This window comes from Larimichthys crocea, chromosome I (genome assembly GCF_000972845.2).
Source record: "Larimichthys crocea isolate SSNF chromosome I, L_crocea_2.0, whole genome shotgun sequence".
NCBI classification, from domain to species: domain Eukaryota; kingdom Metazoa; phylum Chordata; class Actinopteri; family Sciaenidae; genus Larimichthys; species Larimichthys crocea.
In genome coordinates this window covers 40,398,281-40,425,637 of record NC_040011.1, presented here as the reverse complement: position 1 = coordinate 40,425,637, position 27,357 = coordinate 40,398,281, and the positions used below count along the sequence as shown (strand labels likewise).

At 41.0% G+C, this 27,357-nt stretch overlaps 1 protein-coding gene across 6 annotated transcripts in view; it reads right to left on the bottom strand.

The window, feature by feature from the left end:
• Window positions 1-22,001, bottom strand: part of tenm2a (teneurin transmembrane protein 2a) — a 201,802-nt gene extending 179,801 nt beyond the window's left edge. For 3 of the 6 annotated variants that reach the window (XM_027282412.1, XM_027282415.1, XM_027282420.1), the window contains exon 1: window positions 21,364-22,000. The gene's annotated coding sequence lies outside the window, so the exon portion shown is untranslated. Of the gene's footprint in view, window positions 1-21,363 lie in introns of all 6 variants that reach the window. The other 3 variants (XM_027282406.1, XM_019273981.2, XM_027282425.1) reach the window with 2 other exon arrangements.
• Window positions 22,002-27,357: the final 5,356 nt, after the last annotated feature.

The window sequence follows — 27,357 nt, the reverse complement described above, 5'->3', positions numbered from 1 at the left end:
GTGTCAGCTTTCCTCGCTGGTTTGAAGTGAGCAGGGCCCAATTGGAAACATGTGGTGCCACCTACAGTACTTCAATGCACCGATCAGGATGTTGATAGATTTGAATCAAAATCTTTACGACAGTTGTAAATCTGGTACCGCCGTCAGTCAAATCAAATGATAGATTGATTGATAATAATTACATTCAACAACATCAGTATTTTAAGTTATTCATCATGCTCTATGATCGCTTTCTTCAAAACACAGCTAATGTGATTATTTTTTATTTTTTTTGCACCCAAATTATGATATAAAATTTCATAATATATATGTATTATAACAGACATTGTAAGTGGGTCATTTCACATCTGTACATTCCTCAGACAGCAGTTTATAACCACAAATATTTAATGTCATTTGGTTGAGAATTAGTTTGTTGATTTGACAGCAAAAGCAACGCACACAGCACCTTTTGAACTTTGTAATACTGTGAACCACACATATGTTTTTTTCTATTACTGTCATGGAACAAAAACAACAACCTTAATTGGGTTAGCAGACTAAGCTGAGTTCAATACTGCAATACTGTTAAGCGAGGGCACCAGACTGGTAAACAGAACCAGTAGATGAAACACAAAATCTCAAAAGCAAAAACTAAATTAATATCATCCTCCGCTGCCTCATCACCCTGTAATGTTTAGCATTCAACAAGTTATTTTGCCATCAAATGCGGTAATTTGCCTTTCTGTGGTATCCACTTTCTCTCAAATATCGGTAATCTGCCTCAGCTTCAGTTAGTGATTTCCTATATTTCCCAGGAAGCCTTTCGACATACTCCAGAAAACGTGCCGGGGTTGGTTATACTCAACTGGATTATGTGTGAAGCCACAGAAAGCAACGCCAATAGCATTATCGATAACATTACCCTTATATGAGAAAGGAAGCTATTTTCAGACAAGAGAAATAAATCTCTATAGCCTTCTTTCAAAATGCATCATCTCTCTGTGCTGTAGCTGCATTGCAATGTAGACCATATATTCTAATCTAATAATAGAGACTTCTATACAGATCTTAAATTTTGATTCAAGAAAAAAAAATGTCTCTTTGGTTTTGAAGGTGTGACTGATATTTTAACAATTTCTCAAATTTAATATAAAGATTATTTCAGCACTGGAATCCAAATAAAGTCAAAATAAAAGTGAGAGTCCATAAATAATTCGTAATACACGACTGTTCCATAACAAGCTTTTACTTTCTCACTTTCCCTTCAGTAACGATTCATATGCCAGAAAGTTTAATTGAGCCTACCCACTTTGGAAAATCACAGGAGATCAGGATCTATATCCCATCATACATTGTGAACGGACTGTTTTATAGTTAACTGCAGGCCCTGCAGAGACTTGACAAAAACATGTCAAATCTGTGGGGAGTTTAGAGAATCCACTACAACTAATTGGCAGGTCTTTGGAGTACAGAAGAAAAATGGCTGACAATGTGAAACCTACCCCACTGTTCAGTTTCCTTGTCATTGATCGCCAAATATCTGTTCTATCAGTCTAATACCCATTAAGCAGAAGGACCCCGCTCTTTGCTTCAGGGCTAATTTTCCAGTAATACGCAATCAATAACCACTGTCTTGTTGTGTTGTATGACCGCTATTACTATAAGCAAATTACGCGTTTGATGGGAAATACAGATGGGCTGTGTGTGTTTCTTAAATGTCCCCGGTCGCTCCAGGTAATTTAGTTCTATTGGGAAAGCAGTTCGATTTCTTACACGCTGGGAGTGTTTATTTTTTTCCCCCTTTTTCTTTTCCAGCCTGTTTCTCTGGCCTGCAGAGAGAGAGAAAGGCCTTGAATAGCGATGAGTGTTTGCTGTAATACAACTTCAGTTCAGCTGAGAGATTCATTAACAAACTCTGATGATTTTTTTTTTTTGCTACATCACCCTCAGCATAGGGGTTTTTGGCTGATGTTAAAAAATGTTATCCTCTCTCAAGGTTACGCTTTCTCTCATTTCCCCTGATTCCTCTGTTTCTTCTTGAAAGTAATTGTTTCACGCTATGGCTGTATTCAGGCTATGTGAGTTATTAGCTGAGTCCTCCGGCAGGAGTGTGGGCTAAATGGAACGGTGTCAAGAGGCTGGCTGCCCTGCTGCTGCCGTGTATGTGGGAGGATGACTGGGAGTTAAGTAACAATGGCCAAGTGTGATTTTTAGCGGGTTTGCGTCTGTATGTGTCTATCACGCATATTTTGAAATGCAGCATCTACCAAGTTCAACCAGTATGTCAAATTCCGATATACTACACATTGCAGTGTATTTTTGCTCGGTGAAAGCGTGCTGTTTTGAGATAAGTGTGAATGTATATATTTGCATGTATGTGTGGGATGGCGGGGGGTATAATGTTAAAGGAGAAAGGTCTGCAGTGACAGCAGGAATAGTTGGAGGGTAAAAAAAAAAAGGGAAAGAAGAGCAGAACATATTTGCAGCATTTTTCCTTGAGACATGGCAACAGAAACACACGGTAGAGCACATCGAGCACATGAGCAAGATGTTGCGATACCTTACATTGCTTAACAACCCAGTTGCAAGATGATATACCTATGTAGACTTTTAAGAAGGACTGAAGCCTTCTCGAAATAGGCACAGCGATTTCCTTTGAGGGAAACCTTTTTTTTGTGTCAGAAGAAAGCAAGAACTAATAAGAGTGGTCTGCGCTGTGGCGATACTTTAAATAAAGGCCTGTTCGGCCACACAGTGGATGACACAGTCCCAAATGTGGCTAGACTAACATTATTTATAGTCAGACATAAAACAGATGGGTCATGCATATTCTTAAAAAAACCTAATAATACCACAAACTAAACAAATCACCTGAAGACTTATCATAATTTACACAGTGTGAACCCTCACCAATAATTAGACCAATCCCATATATTCCATATATACATACTTTAAATACTTTATTTAAATTATTTTTTTTCTATTTTAACTGCTGAATGTAACTACCCCTGGATAGGCTCCCTTGATATAAATATTTCAACATAACAATAATAATTTAGACTGACCAGTTGGAAGATTTTTGTTTACTTTTGCAATATATTTATTTGAATACATATTCTGTCTGCAGCTCAGATGGATATTAGACATTTTCTGCTACTACTACAACTTTTGGGGCAGCAGTAGCTCTGTCCATAGGGAGCTGACTTGGGAACTGGAGGATGGCCGGTGGACTGGTAGCTGGAGAGGTGCCAGTTCACCTCCTGGGCACTGCTGAGGTGCCCTTAAGCAATTAACAGAAGTCCAAAAATGCTCCCAGGGCGCTGCTTCGTGGCTGCCCATCACTCCACCATGTCTCCACATTGCATGTCTATGAGCCCTTTGTGTGCGTGTGGTTGCATTTTGGGCCTATGTATGTAAAAACTGTAACTGTAAAAAATGGTAAGTATCTATTCTATCCGTCTGTTCATCTATTCTATTTTGCATTGCACTTCCATATTGGATCCATCACATCAATGTCAAAACGTGTTCCCTACATTACCCACAATGCAACTCGGTCTGTTATCCTAGTAGCAGCTGATGTGGCCTCAGGCCTCTAGCCACAAGCAGAGATGAGGAGTTGGCTACAGAGGTATGGGAAACTAACTTTTCCACTCCCCCAGATTTTTTTCCCCCAAACTTGTAGTTCCAAGTGGCATCACTTGAGGCAATCTATCAAACTTTTTTTCATATGCAGTAGTACTCCCCAAAACCTGTAAACAAACTTTAAAGTGTAAAATCTGTGCAATTCCCCTTTAGGGGAATCTTGTTCTCAACATAAACAGTGAATTAATTTACAGTGCAGTCAAAAGGTTACACATACCTTCCCATTCAATGTTTTTTTTTTATGATTTTGTTTTCTACATTGTAGATTTAGAGTAAAGACATCACAACTATGAAATAACATATATCCTAAGTGCTCGTTGGCCCATTTTCCATTTTTCGTTCTGCACTACAACTCATCCCAAACCATGCCAACTGAGTTAACATCAGGTGACTTTGGAGGCAGGACATCTGATGCAGCACTCCATTACCCTCCTTCTCGGTCATAGAGCTGTATCATAACCTGGTGGTGGGTTTTTGGTCATTGTCATGTTGAAAAGTGAATAAGCACAAACCAGCACGGTGGCATGTTGCTGCAGAATGCTATGGTAGCCATGCTGGTTAAGTATGCCTTGAATTTTGAATAAATCTCCAACAGTGTCACGAGAAAAGCACATCAATACCAGCACACGTCCTTTTCCATGCTTCATGGTGGGAACCACACATGCAGATATCATCTGTGCATCTTACAAAATTTAAAATTCATTAGACTAATGACTCATTAGAACAAAGTACAGATGTCCACTGGTCTGATGTCTGTTTCTTGTGTTTCTTGGTCCAATCAATTCTCTTCTTGTTGTTGGTCTCCTTCACTTGTGGTTTCTATGCAGCAATTCAACCATGAAAGCTTGATTCACACAATGTCCTCTGACAGTTGATGTTCAGGTGTGGCTGCTACTTGACATTTGTGCAGCATTTATTTATGTGGGCTCTGATCCGAGGCGCCATTATTGGGTGATTTCTGAGGTGGGTAACTGTAATGAACTTATTCTCTGCAGCAGTCCAACTATTGGACTTTCTTTCCTGTGGTGATCTTCTCGAGAGCCCGTTTCATCATATTGTTTGATAGGTTTGACCTTCATGTCAAATGTCTTAATATTGGACTGTTGTTTCCCTTTACTTACGTGAGCCGTTCTTGCTATAATATAGATTACTACAGTCACATAGGGCTATTTACAGTATGCTCTGAACAACACCCCAAATTAATTAAGAAGACAAGAAATGTCACTAATTAAATTTAACAAGGCATACCTGGTCTAAACCAATCTAAGTGAAAGCTGTCATGCAAGCCAAAGGTGGCTATGATGTAGAAAGTTATACATTAAAATAAAATAGAAAAAAAACTGAATTAAAAGGTGTGACCATTTTTTTGACTGGTACAGTGTATTGTACAAACAATACTTTGGTAAAATGAGTTGCCCAGCCATAAAGCCTTGACAGCACCAGACTGCCGTCAACTCTGAAGTCCCATACTCCAACTGTCCCGCTACCTGCTCGTGTTTCCCTTCAAGTCACAAAAAAGACACATTGATGCTCATGTTTCTGTCTCTCTTTGACTCTCACACACACACGCACAGATGAGCTGCCCTATTAAAAGCTACACAAAAAAAGCAGGCCGCCTTTGTCCTATTACTGTGGAGTGGAGCTGATGTTAGTGAAGTTGGCAGCCATGGATGACTGGGAGCCACCAAGGCCTTGGTCAGCTGACATTATCCTGCCCCTCAAATGCTATCCAGGCCTGCAGCGGTGTCTGCCTGTGTGTGTGTGTGTTCTTGCTGTACTATTTGTCCTTGTCCAAATGTAACTTCTGGATGGAGTTGCCATTTGTCGCTAGGTGGACAGAGGGAAAAAGAGAGGGAGAGAGAGAGAGAGCCACAAAGAAGGTGGTAATCTAAGTGGATCTGAGTGTTGATCCTCTTTGGCTCTCATAGTATGTGTAGGAGGTCACATCAAGCTTTAGCTCTTGGATAAGATGGGTAGAAAAACAGAGGAGACACGATATTGGCACAGCAGCTAAAGTAACCAACAACAGATTGAAATAGTTCTACATTATGCTTCGAAAAATTTGGGAAAACAATTTCAATTATCCGTCTGTATTCTTTATATCTCTGTGTTTGTGTTGACGACCGGAGTCAAGGATCACATCTGCCACAAGATCACAGACACAGTGAGTCACACAAAATCTTCCGAGCTAATGGGCCAATGACCATTAAAATTTTGCGACAGCTGTAATGCCGAAGGTCTGAATTGAATGAAGGCACTGGAGATGAGCTTGCAGTGCTTCAACTGTAGTCTAGGGATGAGGCTGAAAACCGGCAAACAGTCCAGATGGGTCAGTAGCACAGAGCCAAAACCCTCCTTAACCTGCTGGACCAGGAATGAGCCATATTCACAACTAAGATCGCACACAATCTCCCTCATACACACACATACAGTATAATTGCACATCCACCTGCATACACTCACATTCAGACCAGGTGTAGCCAACCGGATCAGTTTGAAAATTCTATCTACAATGCTGAAATGTGAGGTAATAAAATCCGGCTCACTAGTTTGTTTATGGTAACTGCTGCAAAATAGCTACCGCCTTGCTTTATAGATTGAATGTCATAAAAAGATCAATTTGTTTCTTTGGGAATAAGCAATAATACAATGCATTTAATATTCCTTTTTACAGACTTGTTTATTTTCATGTAGACTGAAGCATTAGAGATGCCATTATAAGGCCGGGTAAATTGGTCCACTGTGGATTGGTGGAGCCCATAACAAGCACCGCGATTCTAAAACATTTATGCAACATCGCCCAACATTACAGCTTTTAGTATTTGTCATGGAGAATTTTTTTTTTTTGGTCCCTATAGATGATCAAGAATGTTGTAATTGCAGAGATAAAAAATGTTATCTGCCAGTTATTCTTTCATTAATTTGTCATGTGAAAATTTATGAAGAAAACCCATTCTGCTCACTTTCTCCCAATCCCTCCCTCCGCCCTCAGCGAAAACAGCCATTAACTTGTTTTGGCTTCTCATAGTTTATTTTACTAATTAATGCAGAATTAGCAGGCTGATTGTCCTGAAAACTTCCAAAATTGTTCTGAGTTGTCAGTAAGACGTTTTGGAAATAGCTCTCTCTCTCTCACCCGTCTCTAAACGTGTGATTATGCATATCAGCTGGGGCTCTGCTTTACTGCACCGAAGACGAGGCGGAGCGAGGGGGGAGAGATGTTTGCACGTACATTGTTAGCAATTACTTTTTCTCAGAATAATCGTCAAGCAACTGTGGGGCACACCAAATAAATAAGAACATAAGTCGGGTTAAGGGCACATTGTTATCACAGCTGTGCCAGTGCTGTGACTGTGAAATGGAGAATACGATTTCGCTGCTTCAGAAAAATGACTCTCGCCCACTGGCCGTAGTGTACCTCAAGTTCAGCTCGCCATCCCACTGTGGATTTCAGTCCTTACCGCATGCTTAATGTTGTGACTTGGCTTGAGCCGGGAAACACCAGCACAGCACGTCTCTAAATAACTGAAATGCTCGGCTGAGTTTTTATAGTGCCGCTACTCCAAACAAGCCCCTGTTTCCTAGTAAAACAGTACTGAGACAAAAAGTGATGAATGTACGAAGGGGGGAAAAGACAAATTCCCAATCCTATCTCTTTTTGGGGGAGAAACATAAAATAACCAATCCATTATGCAAGCACCACCCCTGCTGTGTTCCCCTGATTCCCTCTAGCTATTAGCAGCTTAGGACACAAATAGATCACACAAGATATTAAAAAGCAGCAGGAATCTAACAGTTTAAAAGCCCATCCGTAATCCTTGCTGTGTAACAAAAACATGCCTTGAATGCAGTCAAATTATTTTTTCGCTGATTCTCTCTTCTTTTTTTTACGGTTATTGTTTAGTATTCATATTTTATAGTTTCTACTTGAGATGGAATTTACAGATGAGGAATAAAGGTGATGCGAGGCTTGTGCGAACACTTGTCATGATAGTTAAACTCATCAGCTGCAACATCCACAAGAGCACCGACAGAACCATATTAACTTGTTCCCTGTGTTCATAAATCTTCTTTCTTTCTTTCTTTCTTTCTTTCTTTCTTTCTTTCTTTCTTTCTTTCTTTCTTTCTTTCTTTCTTTCTTTCTTTCTTTCTTTCCTTCTCTCTCTCCTCCCACATACATTTAGTATAACTCAAATGAACTGAGTTTTCTTCCTGGCAGGCTGCTACTGTAGCAAAAATATTGAAGTCAGAGCAGTATGGAGGCCGATTCAATAATGAAGACTCGGGAGACAAATGTAACGTTGTTCATAACAATGAAAATGTACAGAAGTATAACTCTATATACACTATACTGTATATAATACATTTCAAGGCTTTATCCTCAGTCAGTTGTGTGCAAGACAGGAAATAAAACATTTTGTCAGAACTGATCCTGATATCAAATCGTGAGCGGGTGATGTTAATGGATTTTGACGTCACCTAACTGACAGCACCTGAGTCAGCTGCAGGAATCCTACGCGAGTGTGTGCATACGAACAGAATGTTATATTGGTACAAATTTGACAGAGATATTTTGTAGTTACTGAGGTTTAACACGAACGCGGTGCCTCTTTCAATTACGTAGGAAATGTGATTGTTTGACACCAATATTGATGCTTTCCAAGCTGCTTTTGGCGAAATACTGCATGGAAGGACGATGATGAAAAAATGGATATTGGTGGGAACAGATTGTTCGGACTTCAGGTATGTAAGGATGAGAGAAAACAACACATGTCCTTGAGATCTTTGATGGATCGTATGATCTCCTTCATCCGATGAATCCATAGGTTCCCCCCACCCATGCTCCTGTACACCCGTTTTAATGACTCTGCTTCAAAGTCTCACAGGATTTAGCTCCTTTTTGGGTTATAAAATCCATGTTGAGGAAAATGAAATACCGGCAGACATAATAAACATGAAGGCAGTTTAAGTGATTATGTCGGTGCGCCTTCACAAACTAAATCCATGAAAATCCATGAAACTAAATCCATGAAAATAGCACAGAGTGTTTGCTCTAAGATGTAGTCTGAGTAGTTAGAGGCAAAGGCCTAATTTTTAAACCAAAATTGCTCTTAAGCCTTTTCACATATCCTATCCTGACCTTAAACTAGATGATATTTGAAGTGATTTCAGTTTTAGGCAAATGTCCAATTTGAAGTTTAATTACTGAGTTGTGCTCTGCTGTCACATCACTTGAGGGGTCGGACTCAGTCAGAGCAAACGTAATGCAGTCGCTTTCTCATTATGACCTCTCTTGATTTTATAATTGGATTTAGTTTGTTCAAACGTTCCACGCATGATGACTAGTTGTAAAAGTCCTTATGTTCAGGTGTGGTTACACACGGGTGGAATTTCAGTTTTCACACGTCACCACAAATCATTGCAAAGAGTTTAAATGAATGAAGTGTGGCGTTTGACTTCAAGCATCAATTATACAACAAATAAAACAGAAGACTTACTAGAGGTATGACATCACTGTCTTCACCTTTCCAAATTCTAAATTACTTGAGAAAAAAAAGACATCTTCGGCAGATGTTAACAATATTATTCCAACTAACAGATTGTTTAATTAGTCCCTTTTTGACCAAATGTTATTCCGGTATATTTATTAAATTAAAGTAACATTTTTTTGTGTTTTCTGCTTTTTCTGTGCCTCCACTCTCTGGCAGACCCAGCCTAAGGAAATTAGACTTGGGAGCTCCTTATCTTCTTTTGAATCACTCTTAAAAACATATTTTTACAAGTGCGCCTTCACAAAGTTTGATTTCTGAAAGCCTACAAAGGTCTTCTTTTAACTCGTCTTTGAATGAGTCATCTTGTACAATGCTTTGTAACTTTGTTTTGAAAGATGCTATATCAATTAAATGTATTATTAAGACTGAGAATCACAGTCGCATCCAGTCCATGATCAATTAAGTGAGCGTACTTAAATCAGCATGTCACGTCAAAGCCACACAAGCGATAAAAATGCTGAGAATACACCTTTAATCAAGCAAAGGTAAGTCCTCGATGCGAACATCAAATACGACATGCTTCAAAAGGAACAATTCAAACTTGAAAGTAAGAATCAAACACATGGTTCCCCAAAGCATCCTCGGTTCTTATCAGACCTCCCTCCTCAATTACAGACATATTTTCAAATCAATGTGGAGGGATAGCAGTGTAAAGAAGACAGTGTACAGGAGTGCGCTGGAAGACATCTTGTGTCTACACACTCCGGCTAGTTACGCAAACTCACACAGACACAGCGATGTGACATGCCCTTATTATTCACGACGTCGCAACACACCGAGGCCCCGTCAGGACTCGACGTGCGCACAAACACACGACACCTGGTCACAATTAAAAGCTGAGGAATTAAAGTTAAGTACGGATGTTCTGATCAGACGCTACAAATAACTCCTACACATTTACACACTTCAATATTCACATGCCAAACATCTCACACACACACACACACACAGATGTCGCAGAGCGCATATTCAAGCACAGTCACATGATAGTATCCACTCATGTTATTACTATTCACCATCGATTTGTAAACATCAAATATGAATGGTGTGGACGCGTCAGTCTCCGTGTGCACGTGCGAGTGTGTCTACATGCGTGTATAACATGTGCATGTGTGTGATGAGATTAGAATCATCCAGGACATTCATCTGCTCTGTAGCTGCTGAGGAGATTGAGTGGGGTTGGGTGATATGATGGCACTTTCACAAAGGATTGCATTACTCTCCCTCCCATTCTCGCTCCCTGATACAGTACTCTCTTGCTCTCTCCAATCCTCACATTTGATAATGGACGCTGTTATGAATCGAGCTGGTGCTAAATAAAGGATTAAGCCCCTAAGAGATGAAGCTGCACGCACACAAGAGGATGTGTGTATATGTTTAAGTTAGATATGAATTATTGAACTTTCCTTTTCTTTTGGTATTCATCCTCCACTCCCGTCTCTGTGTCACGAGCAAAGTAAGAACAGAAGTATAGTACTTAAACGCAACTTATGCAGCTTGGTCAATCAATCCGATCTATCTAATCAGAAAGTAAGGCCAAAGTAAGAGTGCCCAGTGGGAATATTATGAATGGAGCTGAGGCATAATGTGTTCAGTACTATCTGTGTCATTAAAGTAGAGGTGGCATTATAATGGAGATGATTAAATGTATGTTTAAATGTCTGGTATTGTAGACATAATGATAAGTATAACCATTAGTTAATGAAATAAGTTACAATCTGGTGGCAGCTGCTGGCCATTTAATTACCGCAGGGATAGATGCATAGAGTGGGAGTTTGCTCTGTTACTGTATGTGAATGTTATGTTTAGTGCATTATGTGATTCACCGTCAGGGATCGGTTGTGAATATGGCGCTAAAAGGAATTAAGATTTCTATTCAGATTTTAGTTCTAATCGTTAATGCTCATAAAACCCTGTTTTAATATGATGTATGGCGTGCATTTTTATGAATAATTTACTGTATTTACATTATGTAATGACCTCTTGATATAGTTGTTTTCATTGTTAGTGGCAGGGTCTGCCATTTCCACATTTGATGGAAGGAAAGGACTGACAGGAAATGATGCATGCAATCATGTCAATTCCGTTAATTCTATCTCAGAAATATCAGCCTAATTGTTCACTCTCCTACAGCCTTATCGGGGCTATATTCGGTTACTGCTAACACAAACCCAACACTTCCTATTGGTGCTCCATCACATCCAAAGCATCCAATTCGCAAAACACAGGGTGGCTTTTATTGCAGCCGCAGGAAACATAATGTATTTGTCACTGAAGTAAGTGCTGACAGAAACTGTTTGTCAAAAAGTGCGTCTACAAAACATGACAATAGGCATTTTCTGCACGTTTTGACAGTGGATCTGTTTTAAGTATTGCATGCGAGTAATTGAACAAGAAGGAGCGGCTCCTTCGTATGAGATAAATAGTTGCAGGTGACAGGCAGCACACAAACTCCTCAGCTCTTTTACTGGTACTCTTACACCAATGTCATGTGATTGCTACTACGTTATTTATTAAAATGTTTCTTTGGCTGCACTGTAAACATAGTGGCTACTCAAGGAGTTTCCTGTAGTATGACACCACCTTTTTATGACCGGTAATCAAACCAAATTTAAGGATTCAAACTTTATATTAAAATAATATACACACATTTGTCTTGATGGATGTTTACAATCCTAGAGAGAGATGGATATTTTATGACAGCAGACTCAGGCTCCATATAAACTCGTGATGTAGGTGTTCTTAGAACTGCAAAGCTCATAATAAACATGTCTCTCAAATAAAGTTGATTGACTCATAAAGAGATTTATGTCACAACAGAATGAAGTTTCTCTCCATCTTTTAAATGCATTATAACAGGTTTCAATTTTATGTTATCAATCATGTTGTCATTTAATGGTTGTTTAGTTATTTTTTTTTTTGCTAGTTTTGCTCCGATAAATCATACTTTGTATCCCAGAGGACATGATGTCTCACTAAAGAAACGTCAGCATGTGTCTAAGAATGTCACAATCACTGCAAATCACATTCCTATAAAAGAATCCCACGCTCAAGAGAGAGAAGGTCACTGTGTCCAAAGGAAGCTGGCCACTCGAGAGAGAGACATACTAAAAAAGAAAGAGAACGCAGGCTCGACAAAGACACAGGGAAGCCGTAGTGACAAAAGCGTAGGAATTTAAGCTACAGCTGACTGTAAATGCTCTCCATTACAATAAATGACTTCATTACAATAAAGATGTGTTCAACCACCCTCTGTGTTTCAATGAGTGTAACTGTGGAACGATTCGTTGAAGTGTGCTCAAGTAATAGAGCTTCAGATGCAGCCTGTGGTATTTACACTTATCCTCTCAATGTGTCGGCCCAGGACTGCCAAAGAGTATTTGTACCTGCGCAGATCACCTCAGTATGCACACTTGTGCACACACACTGAGACACACAGCTGTATCATACTGATAGGGCCAGTCTCTGCCTTTCTCTGTGCTTATTAAGACATTGAAGCTCTTAGCACCTAGCAGCACTAATCCTATGGCCTTCTGCTCACTGGTTGTACTGGAGCCAAATGGCCTTATACAGAGTCTCTCTCTCTCTCTCACTCTTTCTCTCCCTCCCTTTCTCTCTGTGTGTGAGTGTGAGCATCTGTGACCGTTTGTGATGAATGGATGAGGCGAAAGAGGAGAGGGGTGAATGTGAGACATTGCACCACTGAGGTCAGTGAGGAGAGAAAAGAAAGAGAGAATGAACGAGGGAGGCAGAAACGAGAAGGAGGGATGAGTGTGTGTGCGGGAGAGGTATTGTGCGAGTGCGTGTATGTGTGTGTGTGCGGGTGGGGTGTACGGGGTTGTGGAGGGGGCGGGGGGGTTGCACACGGATTGCATACAAAAGCACCTACATGCACTCTGCCCCTACGTTTATGTCTTGCTTGTCAAGCATGCAGAGCGCATGCATGCTTACTACTGTGTGTTTGTGTGTTTGTGTGGACTGGCATGTGTGCGTGCATGCGTGTGCAAGGCCGAGGTAGGTTAAACTTGTACTCGTGAAGTGTTCCCAGAAGAGATTAATCATCCTGTGCTGGAATGCAGCATCGCGGTCATAAATCATCACCTGACCTCGCTCTCTCTCTCTCTCTCTCTCTCTCTCTCTCTCTCTCTCTCTGCCACACGTAACGGTGGGCTCAGGGTAAAAGGAGTGTCATTGTGTATCTGCAGTAAACAAACAAACAGCAGCCTTGACAGAAGTGTGAAACGCAGGAAACAGTGCTAATTATCAAATACCAGAGTTCAATGGAATGATTAGTCAAATGTATGGAAGTCCATTAATGACAAAACTATTAACTGAATAAAAAAAAAAAAAAGAATCTAGTAAGATGACAAATCAAGATTTGAGAGGAAACGGGGACACAACTGTCGATGTAATGGATGCTTTGAGTTCAACCCTGTTACCAGAGAGCACATTCATTTTGGTTTTTCAAAGCCACGGGTATGATTAAATAACAAAAGCTTTTAAACCTTCAATGCCAACATTTTTTATTAAGTATTTATATTTTATTGGCAAATGGTAACTATGGGATAATTAGATTAGAAAAATACTCATTTGTAAATTGAGTAAATAATAACACCATTTACAATTGTAAATAGATGATGGTACGGTTAAGTTTTGATCAGTATCTGGTCTGTTACTAGACCAACAAGTCTTTGGTCAATTAAGACTGAGGACTTTATTACAGTTTTCATTGTTAACACTGTGTGGCAACAAGAGAATGTAGAAAACCAATTCCAAGTCTTTTGGGTGATAATATGGCAGTGACTTGCAAAATCTCTGTGTTACAAAGATTTGCTATTTTGCCAGTTTGTTTCACCCTTTAGGAGATTGGGGGGGGATAGCATCACGTCAGGTAAGCCATACGTTTGTTAATAGCCATTCTCGCCACCGTTCAAGCAAGAATTTAGAAATCCCCAAATAATTGGGATAACTGAGATGGGCAATCATCTTTCTGAGATGTTGCATATATAATATATATAAACACAATATTACTTATGAGATATGGCTAAGATCCAAGCAAATATCTTTATCAATTGTAACAGTGAAAAGTAGTGTCATCTTGTTATGTCCCTTCTTCTAAGTAACATGAGGCTACAGATAGAGTGTGGTGTATCCTTTTAAAGCATAACTGTCATAAACTGTAGCTCGGAATATTGCAAAACAGAAGAAAGTCGAATAGAATTGTGTTATTTGTCCTTGTAATTTTTATCATTAATTAACTGGCTTCCTCATTCACTTTCTACGCTGCCACTGTGGTAAGGACAACCTATCTTTCCAGCTGCTACTCAAATGTTCAAGGGCAGGTGGGTGCCAAGAGATGCTGTTGAACAAATGTTTTGATCAAACCTTTAGACCTCCTCACTCTGATTTGAGCGGGGAGAGAAAGCTAGCCGGAAGTCAATGCGGTACTGTGCAACCCAGGTAGAAGAAAAGAGCCTTCCTTGGTTATGTTCAAGTACAGGAAATTGATTCTGTAATATTAAAAATTCAACAGCCGAGTTTCATTACTTTTCTGAGTCTATTCCCTTTCCCTTGTGGAGTGGAAAAATATCACAGTTTATTAAATTACTTCTCTGAAAAGTCTCTGGGGATGCCATCTTAACTCCCGTCCTCCTTCACAAGGCCATTTTAGACTGTAACTAGGCATGTCTGCTTAGAAAGAGAGACAGAGAGAAAAAGGGGGGGGGGGGTAAGCAATAGAGGGGTTGAAGGTACACTAAATTTCTTGAATTCATTGGCTGCCACAGAGAGTTTGTGGTTATTCCATTGGCTGTGAAGGCATGGAATTGAATGATCCCACAAATCAAGTTTTGTGGAGTTGCAGTACAGTAAATGGAGAAGCCACAGCAATTCCTATGTGGAATTGTTAGCGTGAGTCCATATGTGTGTGTATGCCTAAATGCATATGTGCATGGAGTCCCATAGCTGATATGTCCTCGACAAGTCAGGGTTACGGCAGACCCTTATGCAACCAGCACAGCCCTTAGCTGAAGGGTACTTACAAATGCAAAAGACAGAGAGTATTAAGAAGCTCACGGCCACAAAAGATCCTCAAGCATCATCAGTGATTGCCCTAACTACACTTCCTGTCTGAAGTACCAAAGGGGTCAGAGCTTGACTGGGTCTGTGTAGGTCTGAGTAATGACTCGACAGTCTCTCTGAGTGTGACTCAACAGGCCACACCCAAGGGCAGCGGAGGACAAGTCTACTTTTCGCAGCATTTCTCAAAACGGAGAGAAAAAGAAGAAGCAAGAGAATTTGTAATTTGTCCGAGAGGGACTACTTGCCTCTTCACACTGATGGGAAATAGTTTAAAGAGAAAACCCTGCACTGCAGGGCCAACAGATGCAGACTCTTCTTGGTTACTTTTTTCTTTTGTATAAGTTATCTCAGCTGCAGAGTGTGCCAAGAAATTCAGTTTGATTCATTGTGGCCTGGAAAGACTCAACAGGCATTTTGAATCTTCAATGGGACCAAAATTACTTTACAATGGTATCAACCTTTAGTTTTCGTCCACTGTGCAGCAGGTGTTATTTCAATTGACAGATGATGGGCCTGACCTTACATTAGGCCAGCAGAGCTGCAACAATAATCTTCAATGATAAACAATTTTCAATGATCGATCTGCCCATTATTTTCTCGATCAAACATTTAGCCTAAAAGCTGAAAATGTTTAATAGGTCATCTTGGGAAATAAGTGAAAGGGTTACAAAAATACTTTTCTGTTGTTCAACTAAACAATGTTCTGTTCGACTAAAACAATTTGTCAGCATGGCCTTACATTCTACAGCTCTAGCTATCTTTAGTCACCTAAATCATCCACAGGGCTTGGTTACAGATGGCCTTACATATCTTTGCTTGCAACTGCCATTATTATCACGAGTGCATGTGCAAGTAGGCACACGAGTTCAAGACTTTATTTTTGCTCGACTTAAATGTAACCAGGAAAGCTCACAACAAAGCGCCATGAGCATGTGAGGAGGATGAGTTAAAACCAGTCGGTCAGCTGTCAGACAGATGCAGTGAATATCATCCCACTCTGCCATCTCTTCCAGCATAAAAACCCACAGGATCCATGGGCATGGTAATCCAAGATGAAGGCTGCTCTCTACAAGTGTCACTTTCTGTAAAGCACGGCTAATGCCGGATGTCACACGCCACACACATGCAAACGCGCATCACACTACACTGAGCACCTCTTGAAAGACAAATATAGGCAATTAAGGTCAGAAACAGAGTGCAAGGAACAGGTGGAAGGGATGAGCTTATGGCTGTCAGACTTTAAACCAAACAACATTCTGCTAACAATATTCAAGTGTAATGAAGCTGACAGATAAAGCCAATGGCTGAATACATTAGGACACGAGTACCAGTGATGTCTGTTAGATGATGGCTCCCAAAATGCCAGGGCTTTATGTATCCAAGATTGTTTTCACCTTAAGTTAAGGTCTTATTGGCTAATTTCACTCCTAATATGTATCTAGGCAGCAATTTTCAGAATCATTGTTCCCATACAGAGATATCCAGGGTCTATTTTAGGGGAAGTGCATTACCCATTACGTTTACCTTGATTAAATAATGTGAAACCCAAGGGCTGCCACAAAGTAACACCAGTCCTTTAGGCTCTTTCCCTTCTCATTCAAAAATGATTTCAGGCCAGGGGCTGCCCCGTCAGTCTTTCTAAACTGTTTGGCAAAAAGTGCAATTTGATTTTTAATTCTTGTTGTCTCACAAATGTGATAAGATGTGATACAGCAGAATTATGATTCTAATTGTTTTGGTTAAATTAGACTGGATGCAGCAAGTCATGTAAACAAGATTATCATGGAGGACTGTCAATCGATGCAATGATGTAAAAAAGAAATAGCCTTGAACAAATTGTTCATTCACAGCTTTGAAAGCCGTGGATAGCCATATGTGACATTTAAACTAAACCGGATTTAATTCAACCTTGTAAGGACTTTAAAAAAAGGTAAAACATCTCTTTAGTCGTACATATTTTTACATGAAGCCATGGGAGATGTCAACCACTTTTTACACCGTGGTTTCCTACGGTACCCACCAATTAATCAATTACTGCAATTAATTTGTTCCTTCATCAGCAAGTCTTTGTAATTTTAGCCTCTCGAAAAAAACCGCAGCAGGCTATTCCTATATACAGTATGCCTCTGCAGCTCCCCAATGGAGCACAATTAAATGTTGAAAGTTGAAATGTTGAAATATGAAACACTGAGGACAATCGAGCATGAATGGATCAAATTAAAGACCAGACACCCAGAGAAGGGAAGTGAGAAGGGAAATGTGGAAAGGGACAGTAAGCAGTGCGCAACTGGTTAGATGCAGTTGAAATGAGGTGGGGGGTGGGGGGGAAACCTGAGTTGGCCCTTTCTCATCAAAGCCTTTCTGACACTGTTGTATCTCATGCCACCCAACAGCTGCTCTGCAGGAGGCCAAACAAGGCTTCCATAATAGAAACGAAACCATTCCCGCAGCATTTTTTTTTTTTTTCGGGATTTGGATTTATGACACTGACTAATTGTATTTCTGGCTCAAAAAGCCATGAGCTTGTGAAATAGCTGACGGGATAGTAGGACGGACAGAACAGCCTTTAATAGAGCAAAGCTAGTATTTTCTATTTACCACCATGCGCTGATAATTACAGCAACAGTGTAAACAATACCAACCCATTCCGTATTCTGTCACAAAGACCATCCTTTCTCACCCACCTCTCTTCTCTGTAAAGGTCAGCGTTCTTAGTTAATCATTAGTGACAAGAGGATGTTTCTGCTTCCATTACCACCCATCCCGCTATGCTCATGTTTAATGTACCGTAAACAGCAGTCTTTGCTATATTTCAAAAAATTATCTTACCTGATAAAAGAACAATCATACCCTCACCTTTATTTAGCTCCGAGCCATTCAAAACCAGCTTGTGAAAATGGTTTAAGAACCAAAAAACATTTATTTTTTTTTAGCAGTGGGTGTGTAGATCTGCTGGGGATAATTGCTCGCTTCTTCCTTCTCTAGCATCTTCACAGAAGTATAAAAATCTTGGCTCCCAAGACTAAATCTGATAGATTTAAGGTATTTTAAAACTCGCTAATGTCTCTATGGTTGCACTGTCAGCGACAGAGCTTAGCATTTCAAGCCTTGTTAAAAATGTTGAGGAAAAACGTGCCTAAAAACTAAACCAGTCAACACATGAAATCATACAAAGCCGACTAATAAGGGGCACTTTACTGGCTCTCTCAGGTAATTATACCTGAGATACATATGAGCACCTTTTTGTTATGACATCAGTTAACATGCAGCAATAGTTATCACTAACAGATTTGAAAACAATGAGCACAATGGTGGCTTTTGTGTTTGAAAGGGACTTTTGGCTCCAAATCGGTCACGAAATTACATTGGCCTAGTCACAAACATTCAGCCCACTATGCTGGTTCATTATCTAACACTGAGTGGGTTCTGAATTGGTTGGGAAGGACAAAATGTATCAACAGGGCCCTCGGTACCAATATGGGTCACGCCTGTAGTGTGAAAATGGCATTAGTGAAATTGGACCCTTGAGGTTTTCTGATGCTGTTTTCCATCTGTTTGCAAGTGTGAATGTGAACGCTCCTATCTGCACAACACAGGATAACACACAGCAGAGGGGTCACACTGGATATCACTGACCTCTGAACAGCCCCAGCAGCCTCGGGAGCGTGTGTGTTTGTTTGTGTGTGCGCGTTTGGCGCCCTGCGCATGCATTTAGGTTATTGTGTGAAGCCTTCAGTCTTTAATCCCCTAATCTGCTGAACTCTGGAAATCACTGCAGTCATCTGTCAGCTGGGTCAGAGCAGGCTACAGGGTTCAACACAGGCGCACACACTGCAAAACACACACACATACACACACACACACTCAATGATAGTCATTTATTCAACAGGGCCAGCCTCATTTCAGTCTAATGAAGACTGATGCTCCTCTCTCCAGGCCTCACAGGTGTTGCAGTAAAATGTAAGTATAAATACGTAACCCACATAGAGGACGAGAGAGAGAATGGACGGAGACGGATTAACGGAGAGAGATTCACTCTCACGTCGTATCCAGACATGAATTAAAGAATGGCGTGCACTGAAAGGTTCACATGTGTAAACCTCAATCTACAGTGTATCTCCATGGTAACAGCCTAGAGTTAATCTTGTTGAATAGTTGTGAAGGTCCAACAAGGACACGGACTTAGAGAACCCCTGGTCCTCAGACCCTTGAGCCCAGCCTAAACCTCTCAGGTCTGTTTGTGTGTGTTTGTGTGTCTGTCTGTCTGTATTTGTGTGTGTAGCCATGCCAAATGGGACACCCTGAGGGCTTGTCTGGAGATTGTGGTTGACACAGCCTGCTGCTGTCCAGTGTGAGCTCCTATTAGCACTTAAGACTGCAGCACATACACACACACACACACACACACACACACACACACATGTTGTAATGATTATGCCTGGCAGGTTAAAGACTGAGGGTGGATGCCGGCTGAGTGTGTGTACTTGTACGCGCATGACTAAAGTACACAATGTGCACTTGTTTCAATATGCATGTATTCAAATGTGTGTCGGTAATGACTGTGCGCCAATCGGAGGGATTTGCTTTCTTTTTGATTTATGTGCCCCTGTCAAAAGCTCAAGATGGAAGAAGGACGGAAAGTGGGAGAGAGATCAAAGAGCGTGAGAGATCACACAGACGGAGGCTTGAAGAGAGCTAAAGGTGGAGGAGGAGATAGAGGGGCTATGGAGAGAAACTGTACCAGATAGAGTGAAGTGTGAATCTCAGCAGGGTGCCTCATCATCAAGATCTGCATGACGTGCGTCTCTGTGTCTGTGTATCTTCATGTCATAAGGTGCTGGCGACTGTCAGGCACTGGGATCTACAGATGGTGTGTGGGCCTCATGTGACAACTTACTTTATACACAACCGACTCCAAAAGTTTATTTCTAACGCAACCTTAAACTTAACTGCATTCGATTCTTAACTAAGAGTCACACTTCTGCCCAGTGAATATTCCTTTCTGAGTGAGCGGGTGTCCTGCAATGTTATGGGGGGAGCCAGCTGGGCTGTGGCTTTCACCCTCACTGTGTCACCAAAAGAAGAAGAAGAAGAGAAAAAAAAACAGAGCATGGCAACAGAGAAAAGATATTAAAATTCAGCACAACACACATGCACCTACACTGCCTGGACCTTTGATTTAGCTCTCCACAAAGCATAATACCATGCATTATTTCTATTCCAATATATGGCAGCTTGGAAGCAAGTGGGTGAAATATTTATGGATGCAAAGACTGTAGAAAATATAAAGTGCATGGTGGCAATCGGTGCTTATATGAACAGATTAACTCGTGAAATGTGTGAAGATGTAGGAATACGCGGCAGCAGGAGCAGCTCGGACGCAGCGCGACACGCAGAGCTGTGGCCGTCCAGAGGAGAGAGATGGTAATGACCGGTCAAGAAGCCAATTAAAGCCCACTCTTAACTCTATCCATGGCAAGATGAAGTGAGAGCATCTTTTTTTTTCCCGAAGGGCAAACTCACTTTATCGCGCATGTACGGAGAGATGAGGATGCTGCGCTGCGGTAGCCATAAACGTGTCGGATAGGAACTAAATAAAGGTTGTTCTGAGCTGCTGCCCCTCGCCAGACAGGTTTAACACCCCACCTTGCCCCGTTAAATGATAGAAGCTCTTCACAGCCAGTACACGTGTCGATTATTTTAGAGATATCACAGGGGTTGTTTTGCTGCTGGCGTGCAGATGTTGCAAACCTCTCCCACAAACTCCATACCGATTCATATAAGGTCATCACTGCCCAGGAACTATTAAGCACGCAGCTGGACCAAAAATAAATAAATAAATACATAAACTAGGCTGCAGACACGACAAACGAGCCCTGTGTGACCAATGGCACTCGAGTGCAAGCTCACACGAGGACCACAAATGTTATTTCCGATAAAAGGCACCTCAATGTCATCGCTCTGCGCTGCCCTCCCACTTGCCACAAGAACTGATTGCGCACACACATTTGTGCCGTTTGTGCTCCCAGAAGCCGGCTGTGTAAACAACAGGAGCGCGTAAAAGGATCGTTTCCATAGGAATATATATATCTTAAATATCACGTACCTGTTTCCAGCTATGCGCGGCACTCACTGCATAATCCTCCACCTTCAACTTGAACTTTTGCTTCCCTCCAATCGAACAGCCCGGAGCTACTTGACACTTGTTTATTGCATACTTTTCTTTTTTGCCCCGTCTATCCCGACAAGCCGCTATTGCATACAGCGTGAGATGATAGCACTGGGGGGAGGTGGTTGGTGGAGGGGGGGTATGTGGGGTGAGAGAGGGGGGGAGCTAATGGAGAAGATAGGCTATAAGCCTCCAGTACAACATCTCACCAAATCGGGGGAGGGGGTGGGGGGAAATCAAACGGAGCAATCCATTCGCTGATGATCGTTATAGGGAACAGAGTGCTGACTGGAAAAAAAGATGGACCCAAAATCGGACGAAGGCAGCTGCGCGCAAACGGCACCTCTTTCCGTTGATTCTCTCCAGAGTAGAGAAGCGGGCGGGCAGGCGGGCAGGCAGGCGGGCATGCTCTGGACGTGAGCGACGGCCGATCGGTTAAAGCTGCGCGCAGCAGCACCAGGGGAGCGACCATCCACACACACTGTATAGAGGAATGACCGAGGCTCGCGGAGCGCGCGTTCACGTCCGAGCCAAGCCGATGGTCATTATCAGTAGCGCGTGTGGAGAGTAAACTACTGTGCACTGCTGGCTGCAGCTGCATCCCCTGCAAGATGACACGCCAGATGACAGCCTATAAATGCAATATGCGATGGTATGTGCTGTGATCAGTCGGCCATGGCTTGTTGCCTTAACTTGACAGACTGTCATGTAAAAACCTGGTCTTATAATGTTCTTAAATAAATAACATAGATAAATAAAATAATAAAATAATAAATATATATATATATATATATATATACACTCATAACTACAGACTAAGACTACATTGCACCATGTTCGACTGGTGGGACTCCCTAACTCCCTGCGATTATGGGATCCTATCAGTATTAATATTCACATGTTTATGTGTTTGTGTATGTATATTTACAGGGAATGCATGTGTCTGTGTGCATTTATGTACAGTATGTGGGTATGTATATACATATGTCTAGGAAATAGACATATTTACAGAAATATTTACAGAAATATTTACATGTCTATTTGTACCTGCTGTTATGAATTCGTATCCTTAGTTTATTTATTTGCTTTGTGGATATGCAAGTGTAAAAATCATAATTGAAAAAAAAAAGTCTATACATCATATGGTACGGTCATAATATTAAACAGCCTACTGTCATGCTTCTATGCCAATATTATTCTATGATTACTACTTAAATGAATAAAAGGTCAATTCCATTATGCCAAATGGGCTCCAGTAACATGCACAGCCACATATATTTACAGCCTAACAGGCAAAGTTGACTCTCGCTGTATTCCTCAGAGCTCCAACATGCATTCTTTGGATTTTTGTAACCGTCGCTCCGAGTCCTGGTGCTCATTACAGTGGTCCTCATGCATCTCTTTTTAAACAGTTGCGCCCACTGCACCGCAGGCTACTGTTCACATTAACACACTACCTAATGGGCTTTTTCTGTATTAGCAGCAATAGAAAGGTGCAATAACAGAAGCATGCAATTATGCACCATAACTAGGGAAAACATTGTTAACAGTTACCCTACTGCCTCGCACTCTCCAAGCTGTAAATGCATATTTCCCAATGGAGGTATGATAATAACGCCTGCTTATTTGAAAACACCTTGTAAGGAGAACCTTGTGGCTCTTTTGATAAAGATTTCATTTCAGAGGCATTTTTATGCATAACTGGGGATTGGCAGGGGACATAAACCTCCCACTTTCGGCTTTATTTATTTATTTGACTCTTTCATTTCCTATTTCGTTTTAAGCAAGACATTACCCTGTCCATCAGTGATATACTGCTGAAGACAATAAGGGCGTTACAGCTTATAGGATAGGTAAATTCTTAAAACCTTGACTTGATTTAAATTTACAAACAGCATGGTTGAATCCAGAGTGAAGGGTGAAAGGAAAGAAGAGGGATTTTTAATAGGTATCACAGGTGCAGTATGAGATGAAAAATGCAGATGAAGGTAGGATGGCATACTGAACAATTTGTAAGTCCCCAAGTGAAAACCTAAAAAAAGAAAGAAAAAAAAAAGGTTTGACTTGGGCCCATGGTACCTATTGTTAATCATGCAGGTGCAGCTTGTCCACAGCTTTACAGTTTTCCCATACTGTCCTATTGTGGTTGTGTTTTGTTTTCTTAAAGATAATGAGCTCATTGTAGCTCCTGTAAGATGCAGCAACATGAGGTTGTTGACAAAAATGCAACGTTGCTCTTAGTAGTTACTTTTACAACTCACATAAGCTGTTATACCAAGAACCAGAAATAATTAGATTTAAAAAAAAAGCAATAGAGACATTTACAACCCCAATGACTTCCTCATTTTTTGGGGATTTGAAAGTAATGATGTCAGCAGTATTAAATCTGTCCCTGTCATCCATCTGCACTTAACTCCTTGCATATGGACACACCTAGAGATTAGCCCTAATATGTCTATAACAGGCCAACACTTATCCTGTGAGCATAGATGTGGAGAGCGGCCAGTGAGCAAACCCAGATTAGATCACCCAGAAGCTGCAGCCACGGGTGGCTGACTAGCATTTTGCTCATCGGTTTAAAAATCGACCTCCGAGTAGACAGCCGCCAGGTTCTGCCTACAGGCTGCCCATGGGCCTTGTCCTGCCATAATGCAGGATCAGTCGTGGCAACCCTCCACCCTCACTTTTACCACATTAGTGCAAACCAAGGGCCACTAGTGGTATCTAAAGTACCACCGGCAATGCCCCTTTTTTCTGCTTCTCGCCAACAAATTGCTTTTTCTTCTTTAAAGCAAACTGTGGAAATAATCTTTTGTTAATTAGTTAGCAGCTTGAAGCCATTTCTTACTCACCCTACCTACCTGTTACTATCCCATCCAATTTCATTGTGCCATAATTGGAAACTGCCACCTTAAAAAAAGTGATGGATCATCATAAAATCTGACCCCTGGACGGATGCGTTGCTCGAGACTTGTTCCAAGTGAGGAAACAAAGAATCCAGAGGCACGTTGTTGGATGCTATACGTGTACATGAGTTAGCTGACCTTTCTCTGTCACGAGCCAATATTAGCACAAGCCATTATAACCTATCAAAGCCTAATGCTTATAGCCAATGCTCATGGGGTCCTTCAGCCTCACAGCACTCTAGTTGCGAATCGCGTTCCCAGCGCTATCTCCCCATTACAGACTGCACAGTGTCAGGGGTTCTATTTAACCTTGTGCAATGAGTTCTCTCCCATACATCTATCACTACCAATCATATCCACATCCTGAAGGGTTAACCCCCCGCCCCCCTACAGTGTGTATCTGTAGGCCTTGTGGGTGTATATGTGTGCCTTACTAACACTGAGAAGAAGATGCATTGTATTGTTAATTATATAATCAATTCATTAATTCTCAATATGCAAATGAGCTCATTAAAGGACCTGAACTTATAGAATTACCACCAGATTAGCTGGCTAAGCACTCTCACTGCCCTCTGGATACACTCTTATTAAGCTATATTAACTGTACCTTTTTCACTATAGCAGTAATCCTATACATGAAATTATAGCCATTTAAAGAAGTATAAATAGAATGAAAGAAAACACATGGCTTTCAGGCAACCAAAATGAGCAAAAAATAGCAGCAATGTTCAGAGTAAAGGGAGTATCTTTAGCCAATTTGTACTCACACTAACCTCCGGTGCACCAAATGCAGCTGGTTATTTAAGACCATATTAACAGGCTCTCAGGCGTTTCTTTCAGCCCGTCTGTCTGCTTGTTTGTCTCTTTAGTAAAAACAGCATTGACCTGGTGTTTTCTGCTGCCCTCATCTCTCCCTCAGAGCTGTAAGTGCCCCCACTGTAGTGGGAGCTGGCTGATGTGAGGCAGTAACAGGTACATCAGGGAGTAGAAGAGAGAGCAGGGGGAAGAGGGAGGGGAGCTGGCTCGGTTTGGCACACAAGTCTGCCGAAATTACATCAAGCAGCAGGGGGCAAATGAGCATTTACAGTATATTTGAGAGGCAGGCAGTATGTGTTTGTGTGTGCACGTCCACATGTGTGCGCAGTGTGTTTTTTTTTTTTTTTTGTGGAGGAAGCATTAGATCCATCGGCATGAGTCTAGAAGCTTACAGGCAGCTTACAGAGCAGCAGGGGGTTTGTGGTGGGGGGTAGTAGAGAAGGAGGGGACGGGGGTAAGACATGAGAGGAGGGGGATGAGGAACGCTGGAGGGCTTACAGAGGAATAGGGCACAGCTGGTTTTTAATTGAGTCTCCCCCCCTTCCTTAGTGCAGCATGTGTACGTGTGTGCACACAAACACACATTCCCTTATTTTTACTCAGCAATTTCCCAGCTGATGGCTCGGAGGAACTAAACACTGCGGTATGGCAGCAGCCTTCATACGAAAACCCTCCACAAGAGCTCTGTTTTGGTCGTGTGACTGATAAAGCCCTCCACCAATCAAGGCCTCTGACAGCTGCACACTCCCATGAATCTTGGCGCTCAATCTCAACATGAGCCGACACAGCCTGCCTTCTGCCTTACCTCCTTGCGATCTCAGCTGGGCGTAGCAGAGCAGTAGCAGACTCAAACTTTCTCTCTCTCTCTGAATTTTATGGTTAGTAATGAGACATGGCTCAGCATAATACAGCACTTTAAGAACTCATTTTACACGAGGAATTTCTTTCTTTTTTTTTTATTTCTTCTCAGGCAATTATTTGCTCATTTGCTATTGTTAAACTTCTTCTCATTAAACCGTAGAGTTTGAGCTTAATCTTTCACCCCCCCAAAAACAAACCAAAAATAAATTCTTGGTTTGTAATATTTCGACTCATTACAGTTGAGTTATACGGCTGTACAAAGCAAAAACGCAGTAACCACATATTTGGTTAGAATTAAGTTAATAGCAGATTTTGATTTTGGCAGCTGTTCATTATGGGAACAGAGCTAAAAACAAAGCCAAACTGCAGGAACTGCACTGTAGTCTATGAGCTCCAGAAGCTTCTGCCACAGTCTTTGTCTGGGCAGAGAGACTGCCAAAACAAGAGAGCTGTATCAAGTCAAAAGGTAGCTGGAGCTCGATGGAGTTAAAGCTAAATGTATTTTCTGATATTTCCATAGCTGTTATCTCTAATTGAAAAATATCTACAAAGCCAATTCCAAAAAAGTTGGGACATTGTGTGAAACATAAATGAAAAGAGAATGCGATGATTTGCAAATCCTTTTCGGCCGATGTTCAATTGAATACAGTTCAAAGACAAGATACTTAATGTTCAAACTGATGAACTATTGTTTTTATAAGTACATGCGCTGAATTTAATGCATTCTGATTTTTTTTATTTTTAAATTTTAGACATCACCCCAACTTTTTTTTTAGAATCAGAGTTATATTTTTATGAGCCGACTTACTGACAGTAATTCAGTTATTTATTCCACATAAGTAAAAGAGGCGGTAGCTTAATCAAATCATGATGGAGGAAAATAAAATATTAACGGCGTCTAGCTCAGCAGAGTGGCAGTAGCTGTCATCTCAGCTCTTTGACTCTACTCCACTCGACTCCACATTTATATCTAGAGAACTGTAAATTAAAGTTGTATATTGATTTTAATATAAATACTAATAATATATGTAAAGCCAGAGTCTCAGAAACCCTGTAACACTAGAACAAACAAAGAATATTTTCATATGGAAATGTAAATCTGGGAACACAGGAATGGCCCCACAATGGGATTGTAAATGTATTTTCTTTCTTCGTTGTAGACCACATGTTTCTACCTTGTACTCCCTGAATTCCCTGACTCAACAGAGTGCATTTTGTGTGTTTATTATAAAGTTAAAATAAGGCATTATAATATTTATATAACTCCTACAGTTTACTGGCCAGCTTGAACATTTTACAAAACGTTCTCAACGTCACTGCTTCTGTAGTTACTGCTTTAGCATACAGT